Source organism: Hoplias malabaricus, chromosome 2 (genome assembly GCF_029633855.1).
Source record: "Hoplias malabaricus isolate fHopMal1 chromosome 2, fHopMal1.hap1, whole genome shotgun sequence".
NCBI lineage: Eukaryota > Metazoa > Chordata > Actinopteri > Characiformes > Erythrinidae > Hoplias > Hoplias malabaricus.
In genome coordinates this window covers 46,044,200-46,055,514 of record NC_089801.1, presented here as the reverse complement: position 1 = coordinate 46,055,514, position 11,315 = coordinate 46,044,200, and positions in this window count along the sequence as shown.

Genomic DNA, 11,315 nt, shown 5'->3' with positions numbered 1-11,315 from the left:
ACCTACTGTGAATATCAGCATAACAACAGCTATTAGAATGACAGATAGCAGCACCAGCATGGTTAGTACAATGTGTGTTGTGAAGAGGTGGGTGTGGATGGTTAATGGGGGCTGAAGTGGTAATATAGGGGGTGAACTCGCCCCCCTACTGACAATGGCCCCTGCTGAGTTTTTTCCGAGGAGAGGGCCAAGGGCCAGCTGTGGGAACAGACGCTAGCTGTCATTAGTTCTCATCACTCCTTTTACCTTTTTATACTTCTCTCTCCCTTTCTCCTGCTTAAACAATCTGCCCATTTTATCCTCATTTGCACTCGATTCTCACTAGCAAAACTGCAGCTTTGCCTATTAGCCTGTATAGTCCTTAGCCTAACAAAAACTACCATGAATTGTGCTTTTTACGTAATACTTAACATTCGCTTTACATTCACATCTTTGCTTTACATTCACATGTTTGATACTGATATATATAAAATATTTTTTCTTGGCCCAAATCTATTAGTGATTGTTACATTTTATATCTATAAGTGTATAATTTGTTTATATTTATATTGTTCCATCATCTAAACATGCACAGATCAACTATACCATTTTAACCACCCCCTTGTTTCTCACTGTTCATTCTCTCAGCTCCACTGACAACACCGGAGCACATTATTTTTCTACAATAACAAACTGAAGTCTGAACACCTGTTGTTCTGCATACATTGTTTGCTCCATTTCATTCTGTCCTTCAATGGTCAGGACCCCCAGAGGACCACCACAGAGCAAGTATGTATTTTGGTGGTGGATCTTTCACAGTGCTACAGTGATACAGGTGCTTGGTGGTGGTATGTTAGTGTGTGTTGTGCTGGTACAAGTGGATGAGTTGCTGCTGATGATGGACGGTTCTCTGTCCAGCAGTGAGACTGAGGGGTTAAAAACATATCCAGCAGCCCTGCTGTGTCTGATCCACTCGTACAAGCACAATGCACACTAACCACCACTATGGTGTCAGTGCAGTGCTGAGAATAATACACAGTGAAACTCACACCTGCTGTGTGGTGGTACACTGGGGCTCCTGACCATTGAAGAACAGGTTGAAAGGGGGCAAACAAAGTACGCAGAGCAACAGCTGGACTTCAGTTTTTAATTGTCAAATGGTTAGTGGAGCCGAGGTAATGGACAGTGAATGTAGAAACACGGCGGTAGTCACAATGTTATAGCTGATTGTGTATGGATGAATGGAGAAATCAGTTTTCTGTGTCTGGATAGATTTACATGAGCAGAAACGCATAGGTCGAGAGGAGGGACAACATAGGTTTGTTGTTTTTCTGGACATCAGTGGCTAGATATTTTTGCTTTCTGGATAAATAAACATGCTCCTCCTCTACCCCCTCCCAACACTCTCAATGATGGTAGCCAAATACGTAACCACAAAGTAACAAAAAATGTGGGTTCTGCAAGTGTATTATTTTCCAATGTTGTGTTGGTGGACCATCAAAACTCCGTGGCTGGGACAGTGATCGGATATCAAATCCCAATTAACAAAAATCAAACTGAAGAATGGTTGTTCCATTTACTATCCCATTTAGTACTATCACAAAGTTAATGCCAAGCCAATGTTCACCAAAGTCAAGGCTCAACACTATACAGTGTAGTTAGTTTATTTGTTTAATTGTGACATTTGTTTGTATATATGAGAAACACAGATGGCGTCCGGACCTTAAATTTGTTTCCTGTTTGTCATAGTCAGAAATTCCTGGGTCTTCAAAGTGACCAGTACAGATTGGATAAGGTAAATTGAGACCTTTAGGACCCACCATTGTATGTTCTCAGGTACTGTATCATTGATGATCAACGTCTCCTGATTTGTGGACAACAGAAAAATGTGAAGTAAAGTGTCTCAAATATACAGTATTGCCATGGGAATGGATAGTACTGCAGCTCATTTAGGGCAGGGTCTACTTGCAGCACTGCGAGCTACCCAAAGTAATGATCCAGACACAAGATGAAAAAGAAAAAGTCCAATGGATATGATTCCCTTTTATAGGGTGGACACTTAATGCGCATATGATTTCACTGGTAAATTTCTCAATCCATGTTAAGTGCAAGTGGAGGTGGAGCCTACTGATTAGTTGTTTCCCCATTCACTCAGCCCTCACTGAACTCATTTAAGTGGCACTGTAGGACCAAAGTCTAAAACAGCCACTTGGAAGCAGATGATTGGTTTGTATCCTCTGTAATGATTTAAACAGACATGCTGTTTAGCTTTGCTTAGCCCAACTTGATTGTCAGATAAGTTTTTTCCTACACAGTTGGCTTAGGCCTATTCCGACAGACCAAATATGATATTCCAGTATCAAGACTAGGAAAAGTCCCTTCTGATGACATATCTTGAAGTTTGGAGGAGCTTCTGAAAAGCAACTGAAAAAGTGCCTAGAAAGGCACTATAATGATTATTGTACACTGTGGCGGTACATCATCAAAGTCAAGCTACAAGACCTTCCGGGCAAAGTCAGAAAGATGGTGGCAACATGCATTTACATGCTTTGCTATAGATAGTAGATGGAGAACTGAAGGAGTTGCGCCTGGAAGTGGTGCTGTTGGCAATGGCGACCCAAGAAATACATCACTCTTCCTTACGAGTGATAGGCTGGTATGATCTATAGCAGAGGTCTTCAAATCCAGACCTGAGTTCCAGGTCGGAATTTTAGAATAGCTGGCCAGTCTGCCACTATTGCTAAGCAGCTGATAATGTACCTGACTTGCCTGATATAATATCATACCACCTGACCATTTTAAAATCCTGGCCTGGTACATGGATACAAGGTCCGTATTTGAAGACCTCTGATCTACAGGATAAGTTGGTAGTGGTAATGGACCAGCCAGTGCCCTCTATGGACCTGTATGACTATGTCCAAGACAGTGGAGGATGCCTACAGGATGGTGAACCCAAGGTGAGGGACTATGCCTATTGTCATACTTGGAAGGCAATTACACTATGCTATCAATTTGGCTTCTTACCTTGACCTGTTATTTGCTAGATGATCTCAAACTTGGTTCTCTTTCCAGTCCTTAATGTTCCTAATTACTTTTGCTGTCTGTTGTTACATCCTCATCTGGTATATTTGAAGTAGGTTTTTGTCATCTGTTTCTGTTGCTTGCCCCTGGAATGCAAAGCAAAAATGTTATCTCTCTGTCTCTGAGACCACCTAAGCTATGCCCTTTTAAACTCTCAACTTAACCCATTGAAATTCAATTATTTTGAATCATAGGTACAATCCTTCTGTACTTTTTCTAGAATAGTGTTGGAAGCCACATAAGTAAGTCTATTACAGATTATTCAGGAGGCTTGACAGAGTTTGAGGCTAGTGTCTGTCACCAGTGTATCATACTGATTCAAACTAAGGTCTGCTAGCAAGAACATCCTGCTTTTACTGTATTAACTCTGCCTTCTCCTTCATGCTGTAGGTAATCCTAAAGCAGCTGGTCCAGGCTAGGATTAACATCCTTGCTAAATGTGCCTGGCATTGAGACAGTATGCTGCAGAATATTCTGGTTAATAAGGACACTGAGGGGCTGCATATATGCATTTTGGACTTTGGATATGGCAGCGTATTACCCCACGGCCCTGACATCAGATGTTATGGTAGGGATATACAATGAAAAATGCAAATGGTTTGAACCTAATCAATGATCTAATATTTGCTGTTAAAAGAAACTATAATGGCACCTCTGTTTTTATGAGTGTACAGTGCCAGTCAAAAGTTTGGACACATCTTCTCATTAGTCATTGGTGGAATAGGGCTATTCACTCCATAGAACTGTGTACCAGCCTCTGCACAACCCAAGTTATGGTCACGAACGCATTAAGAAAGCAAGCAGTTCTAAAAATTAACTCCTGACGAGGCCACAGCTGTTCACTGAAAACTATTCCAGGTGACGTGATGAAGCTGATGGAGAGAACGCCAAGAGTGAGCAAAGCTGTCATCAAAGCAAAAGATGGCCACTTTTAAGAATCTAAACATTTAAAACATTTTCTGGTTTGTTCTAACACTTTTTTGTTTACTACATAATTCCATATGTGTTTCTTTATGGTTTTAATGTCTTCCGTGTTCATTTGCAATGTAGGAAAAATAAAGAAAATGTCCACAAGACGTTACAAGATACACGATGTCCAAATATTTGATTGGTACTCTACATTTACAATTTGTGGAGAATGCCCCAAAAACAAAGAAAACCCTCCCTGAGTGGGCATGTCCAAACATTTGACTGGTACTGTATAACACAATGTGAACTTTTAAACAGTGAACATGCACACTTGAAAACTCACTCTTTCTACTCCAGGGCTTCACCTGGTGCACTCGGGGCCTGCAGAAACCAACACCAGGTTATGTCCTCTATTGCTTGGCAGATTTGAATGCAGAGTCCATATAGAGACTCCACTGAAAGAATTTTCAAAGAACCCTGCATACATGACAGAAGGTCTTGAGGTAAGTGTGGACACTCACAGACAAACACACACACACATACATACACACACACAACTGGAACACTGGGCTGCCAGCCATAGCGCCTCAGGGAGGTTTTGGTGTTAGGTTCCTTGCTCAAGTGTATTTTAAGGGTGCTTCTAAAAATTTACTGTTTTTTCTTGCTGATCCTCCTCTCCTCTGTGACCCGGAAACAAATTTTGTGATGCCATCTTGACAACTGTCCAAATACTGGAGGAGACGAAAGGAGGCAATCCCCCCAAATTGGCTTCCAGTGGAGGATATAACAGAGTACCCTGCTACCCAGGTAGATTTTGTAGTGACATCACAGGGGGCTGCCCAGAGGTTATGCAAACATGGAGAGGACTACACACAAATGTAACTCATAATCACAAATATGCAGCAGTTATAAGCAAATATAAGAAGGTGTTATTCAAAACACAATACAACTTATGGAATTGTCATATATGTGTTGGCTGTGTGCAGCAGCTATGATTGGCTCGGGAGTATTATGGGTTGTGCTGAAAACAAGTGTTGTGATTAGCTCAGTTCCTCAGAACTCAACATCTTATTTGAAATGGATCAGCTCTGTCCTCTTCTTTTCCTCTTTTCAGTTCCTCCGCTTTCTTCTGGGGTAGGAGAAGAGAGGAGCGGTAAGGGGGGGAGCGGTAAGTGTTTTTGGAAGCACCCAAGCTATGGATATTGAGGGAGGAGCAAGTAGAATTCCATCATTTCACCCCTTCCCCATATTATGCCCCACAAACTTCGGCTCTGACCACTTTCCTCAGATCACAAGAAGTAGTTTTTGTCTCCACTCATGCCTTCCATTTTGGTCTCAGCCAATTACCAGCTGCGCTTTCTCACATTTCCTCTCTACGCTGTCACCAGCCATGCCTTCATTAGGAGATAGAGCCATAACACACACACACACACACACACACACACACACACACACACACACACACACAGACACATGCACAATGGATCTAATGGGGCTGTAGGCCCACAACAGATGAGAGAGGATGTTGTTCATTTGGTTCCAGTGGTTGAGGAACAAATGAAGAGCTTTATTCTGACAGCCATGGTTTTTTTTCTTCTTTTTGTACAATTATTTATTTATTTATTTATTATTATTATTATTATTATTATTATTATTATTATTTTGCCCAGAGAACTGCACTCAAGAGGAGCACACTGATGAGCCACAAGATTCAAACCACTGATAGTTGAAGTCAGTAAAACTGATTATCTGGGTACAGTGGACCCTCTCAGGCAGATATTGGTGTGTAGGTATTAGATAATTACATATCAGTACTGATCGGCCATAACATTATGACCACCTCCTTGTTTTTACACTCTCTGTCCATTCTCTCAGCTCCACTAACCATACAGGAGCACTTTGTAGCTCTACAAATACAGATTGTAGTAGACCTGTTGCTCTGCATAATTTGTTTGCCCCTTTCACTCTGTTCTTCAATGGTCAGGACACCCATAGTGCAGGTATGATTTAAGTGGTGGATCCTTCTTAAAGGTGCAGTGACACTGACAGGGTGGTGGTGGTGTGTTAGTGTGTGTTATGCTGGTAGAAGTGGATCAGACACCACAGTGAGTCTAGAGTTTTTAAAACCTGGGTCCACTCACTGTCCACTCTGTTAGAGTCACCTGCATTGTTGGTACACCTAGTAGATGTAAAGTCAGAGACAGTAGCTCATCTCTTGCTGCAGTTTGTGTTAGTCTTCTTCTAGTCTTTCATCAATGAACATAGGATGCCGTCGGCTGGATATTTTTGGTTGGTAGGCTTTATACCCCTTGTGCTGACACTAGGAATTGAACATGGTGATGTCAGGCCCACATGTGGCTGCTATTTGTGCACAGCTGAGCGTATGCGTCTGTGCTGCTTCTTAATTGAATCAACTCAGACAAGCTTTTCTTCACTGACAAAAACACCCCAGGAGTCGATGTTTGTTTGTGAAAAATAAAGGGAATAAAGGAATGGGGTCTTTAGGTTCCTCCCCTCATTCCGAATGGAGATGTGTGTGTGTGTGTGTGTGTGTGTGCGCGTGTGCTCACGTGTCAGTGTATCATAAAGATTTATTGCATTGAGTCTGCTCATTATCATGAAGACTGGACTGACTCACTCATGCAGAGAATTAAAATCCCTAATTGTGCTGTCACCCTCTCCACTTCTCTCTTTTCTCCCTCTTTCCTTCTCCGTCCCTCCCGATCTCTCTCTCTTTCTCTTTCTTTTATTTCCCTCACTCCGTCTCTCTTTCCCCCCTGTATCTTTGTGGCTCACTCTGTCACTTCTGTTCTATTCCTTTATGCCACCTCCACTTCTTGTGGTTTTAATTTCATTTGCTACGTGCCTCTACCCCAATCTTTCTTTTCTTCCTTTCACTTCATCACTTCAGCAACACTTCATTTCACAACCTCTCTCTTTTCTATCTTTTTCTTTTACACATTTACTTTTGGAACTTGATTTGGTTTTCTTTCTTTATTTCTCTCTCTGTCTTTTTTAACTGGCTCATATTTTGGTGGTTTTCTTTTTCCCACTCTTTTTCTTTTCTTTTTTTTTTTATCACATAATTTCTCTCTTTCTCTTTTGTCCTCACTGTTTATTCTTTTATTTCTCGTTTCTGTCTTTCTCTCTTAAAGCTTTTTGCTTTTTCCTCTTTTTACTTCTCTCTCTCTCTCTCTCTCACTCTCTCTCTCTCTCTCTCTCTCTCACTCTCTCTCTCTCTCTCTCTCTCTCTCTCTCTCTCTCTTGTCAGGAGCATTACAGCTTAAACCGACAAGGTTAAGGACCTCAGCCCTCTGAGGACTTTTTGTGTGTGTGTGTGTGTGTGGGGACTGACAGAGCATTTATAAACACACACACACACACACACACAGAATCCCCACTTGTAAACAGGGAACAAACACAGCAATGTGACAAAAGCCCGGCGGAAATTGAGAAGCATTCTGAGAAAACAGCTTCAATTCAGAGCCGCACAGATTCTCCCTCGTTCCATCACTTTCTTTATCACTCTCCATCTCTCTCTCTCTCACTCTCTCTCACTCACTCATTCTTTCTCTATCTCTCTCTCAGTCTCTCTCCCTTGGTCCATCAATGTATCTCTCTATCACTAACCTTCTCTCCCTCTCTCTGTCACTCTCTTACTCCCTCTCTACCACTTTCTCCCTCTCTCTTTATCACTCACTCACTTTCACTGTTTCTCTCCCTCTATCCATTAATGTGAATGTGAGGAGCACAGCACAACCGGATGTTTCCACAAATGAAGATATTCTCATTATCTTTCATTTGTTTCACGCAAAGACAATAACATTACAGTGATATGTAAGTTATGTCCAAACCAAAAGCACCTTTCGACTTCTGCAAAAAAGCAATTTGTCAAAACACTTAACGAGGGTGCACGCTAAAACAAAACTCGTGGCTAAAGACCCCAAAAGAGAGAGTGCCCTGATATCACTCAAACAAGCTGCAATTTCATTCTGCTCCGAGACGGAAGGTTAATAATGGAGAACTGAAGAGACTTGTAGCTAGATACATAGTCGAAGATATGCGGCCGCTATCTACTGTGAAGTCACCATGGTTTAGACAAATACTAAACAAGATACCGCTCACAGACAAACGTGAACCGCCATCAGATTGAAAAACATTTGCAAGCTATTTGGACACATGCGATGGTAACATGGAATCTGAGCTCAAAAAAAAAACATCTGAGGGCTTAGAGTATGTCTCCACCACCACAGATATATGCACATGTCACAATAAAAGCTTTCTCAGAAGGACAGCTAATTGGATAAACTGCAGTAGTTTTTGTCATAAAATGGCTGCCATAGCCTGTAAGAGAATCATGGAGTGGTATACGACATCATTGCCTGTGAAATTGAACAAGTCCATTCAGCATACAAGCTGTCACATAAGATAACTGCAGTTGTAACTGACAACAGTTCTAAATTTCTCAAAGCTTTTAGAATGCATGTATTCTGGATTCATTATCTGTAACTGCTTCTCCAGTTCAGGGTCGCGATGGGTCCAGAGCCTACCCAGAATCACTGGGCGCAAGGCAGGAACACACCCTGGAGGGTCATACAGGCTGTAACATACGGTTCCTGCAGTTGTAATTGACGACAGTTCTAATTTTCTCAAAGCCTTTAGAATGCATGAATTTGCTCCAAATGCAGGTATGAGGAGGTGATTTTTACAGATGTTGGCCAAGCTCTGGCAGTTCACTCTCCCACCTCACGTGAAATGTGCTTCACATACACTAAACTTGATCTCAAGTAATGATGTGGAAAAATGACTAAAAACCAATAGTGAGTCCAGAAGTGTCAGCTAGTTGAGGAAGTTACACAAAGAAAGCTCATCATACCCGCTGCATCAAGATGGAACTCATTCCGTGGTGCCCTGTCCTGCATTACTGATATTGAAGTCTCAGGGCTAAGCACCATTTTCTCTCGACTGGGGCTTAAATGCATCACAGACAAGGAATATCAGTTATTATTATGCTACTCACTGCTGCACTTGATATATTACAAGGAGAAGATAACTGCTATTATGGAATGCTTTTACCCACACTGGAGATACATTCATTCATTGTCTGTAACCACTTATCCAGTTCAGGGTCGCAGTGGGTCCAGAGCCTACCCAGAATCACTGGGCACAAGGCAAGGATACACCCTGGAGGGGGCGCCAGTCATCGACAGGGTGACACATACTCACACTTTCACTCACACACGCACACCTATGGGCACTAGAGTCATCAATCCACCTACCAACGTGTGTTTTTGGACCGTGGGAGGAAACAGGAGCACCTGGAGGAAACCCACACAGACACGGGGAAAACAAACCAAACACCTCACAAACAGTCACCCGGAGCGGGACACTACCTGCTGCAACATCGTGCTACCCCACACTGGAGATTCTCCTGTCTAAAATATTGGCATTGTAGAATAGATTTTGCAGGATGACAGTGGGACTACCTGATGCAATTGTATGGATGCCCTTTTGGCAGCTCTCACTTTGCCCAGATTCATGTTTCGTTGGCTTAAAGACGATGAGAGGAGGGACAGTGTTAGGTCACTGCTGACCAGGGAGCGTTGTGACGAGTCCCTTCATAAGCCCATGGTGAGGCCTGCAGAGCAAACACCTTCCATCTCAAGCCATGATGACTATTTTCATTTGAAGAGGAAAATCATACTTATACTGTAGAGATCGAAGTAAATGAGTACTTGAAATCAACTGAACCTGAGATGGATATTCTTAACCACTTCCCCAGAATAAAGGAAATCTCATTGGAACACAACACTGCAACACCATCAAGTGCACCGGTGGAAAGGCTTTTCAGTCTAGGCAGTCTTGTACTGACCACAAGGAGAAACAGGCTTTCCTCCAAACTATTTGAGAGACTTAGGTACTGAGATATAACCACTATTTCAGAGATGATTTATTTAATTGTAATGTAAGATTTCTTTATGTTAGTTCGGTTCTTATACTTTCTTAGATTATATTTTCCTATTGTTTAAGTACACATGGATTTGGAGAAAATGGTAACACCATGTATAGTTCATTCATTCGTTGTCTGTAACCACTTAACCAGGGTTGTGGTGGGTCCAGAGCCTACCCGGAATATCAGGGCGCAAGATGGGAACACACCCAGGAGGGGGCGCCAGTCCTTCACAGGGCGACACACACACACACACACACACACATTCACTCTCACCTATGGACAATTTCTGAGTTGCCAGTCCACCTACCAACGTGTGTTTTTTTTAGACTGTGGGAGGAAACCAGAGCACCTGGAGGAAACCCATGCGGACACGGAGAACACACCAAACTCCTCACACACAGTCACCCGGAGCGGGATTCAAACCCACAACCTCTAGCTCCCTGGAGCTGTGTGTGTGACACTACCTGTTGCGTCATTTTATATATGTTCAGTGTTCCTACAAAACATATTATACGTTATACATTTTGTTTGTATATAAACAATTAAAGGGACAACTGTCTATCATTGAACTCTCCAGATTTGTTTTTCCAGATTTGACTCCTGTATATTTGTATGGGTTTTAGGATGCAACTTAAGACGTATTTAGTAAAGCAATCCCATTACAATTTTAGAGAAGTAAAGAGTATTCAGTAATGGATTCCTTTTTTTGAGTAACTACCCCAACACTGCTCTCTATCACTTTCTAGTTTTTCCTCTTTTTCTCTTCCTATATCAGACACTGTCACTGTCTCTCTGTCTCCCTCCCTCTATCACTCACTCTTTCTTTCTTAATTTTTCTTCTATCCTTCTAACACACTGTCACTGTCTCTTTTTCACTCTCTCCTTCACCCCGTCTTTCACTTGCCCCTCTCAAATTTGAATTCTTTCCCCTCTATCATGCTCTATTTATCATTCTCTCTCCCTCTCTGTCGATCACTGTCTTAACTCTCCATCACTTTCTTTTTCTCTCTCTTTTTCTCTCTCTTTCTCTCTCTCTCTCTCCCTTTGTCTTCCCCCTCTTTCTCTGTCTTCCAATCTTCCTCCTCTCTTTCCCTTCTTTTGCTGTCTACCTACCTCCTATTTTTGTTTTTCTCTATTTCCCTTTTTTCTCTTTGTGGTGTGTATACATCAGTTGGTAGAAGAAAGTTAGATGCATCCTCCAAATTCTCTCTATCTCTCTCTCGCTCTCTCTATCTCTCTCTAATTGGCTCTAGGATGAGTTTCTTTCGACAGGTCCATTCATCATGGACCAGAGCAGAAGGACAAATCCACAGGGAGAAATGGAGAGAGAGAGAGAGAGAGAGAGAGAGAGAGAGAGAGATGGGGGGAGAAGGGGGGTCAGACAGCTGAATGT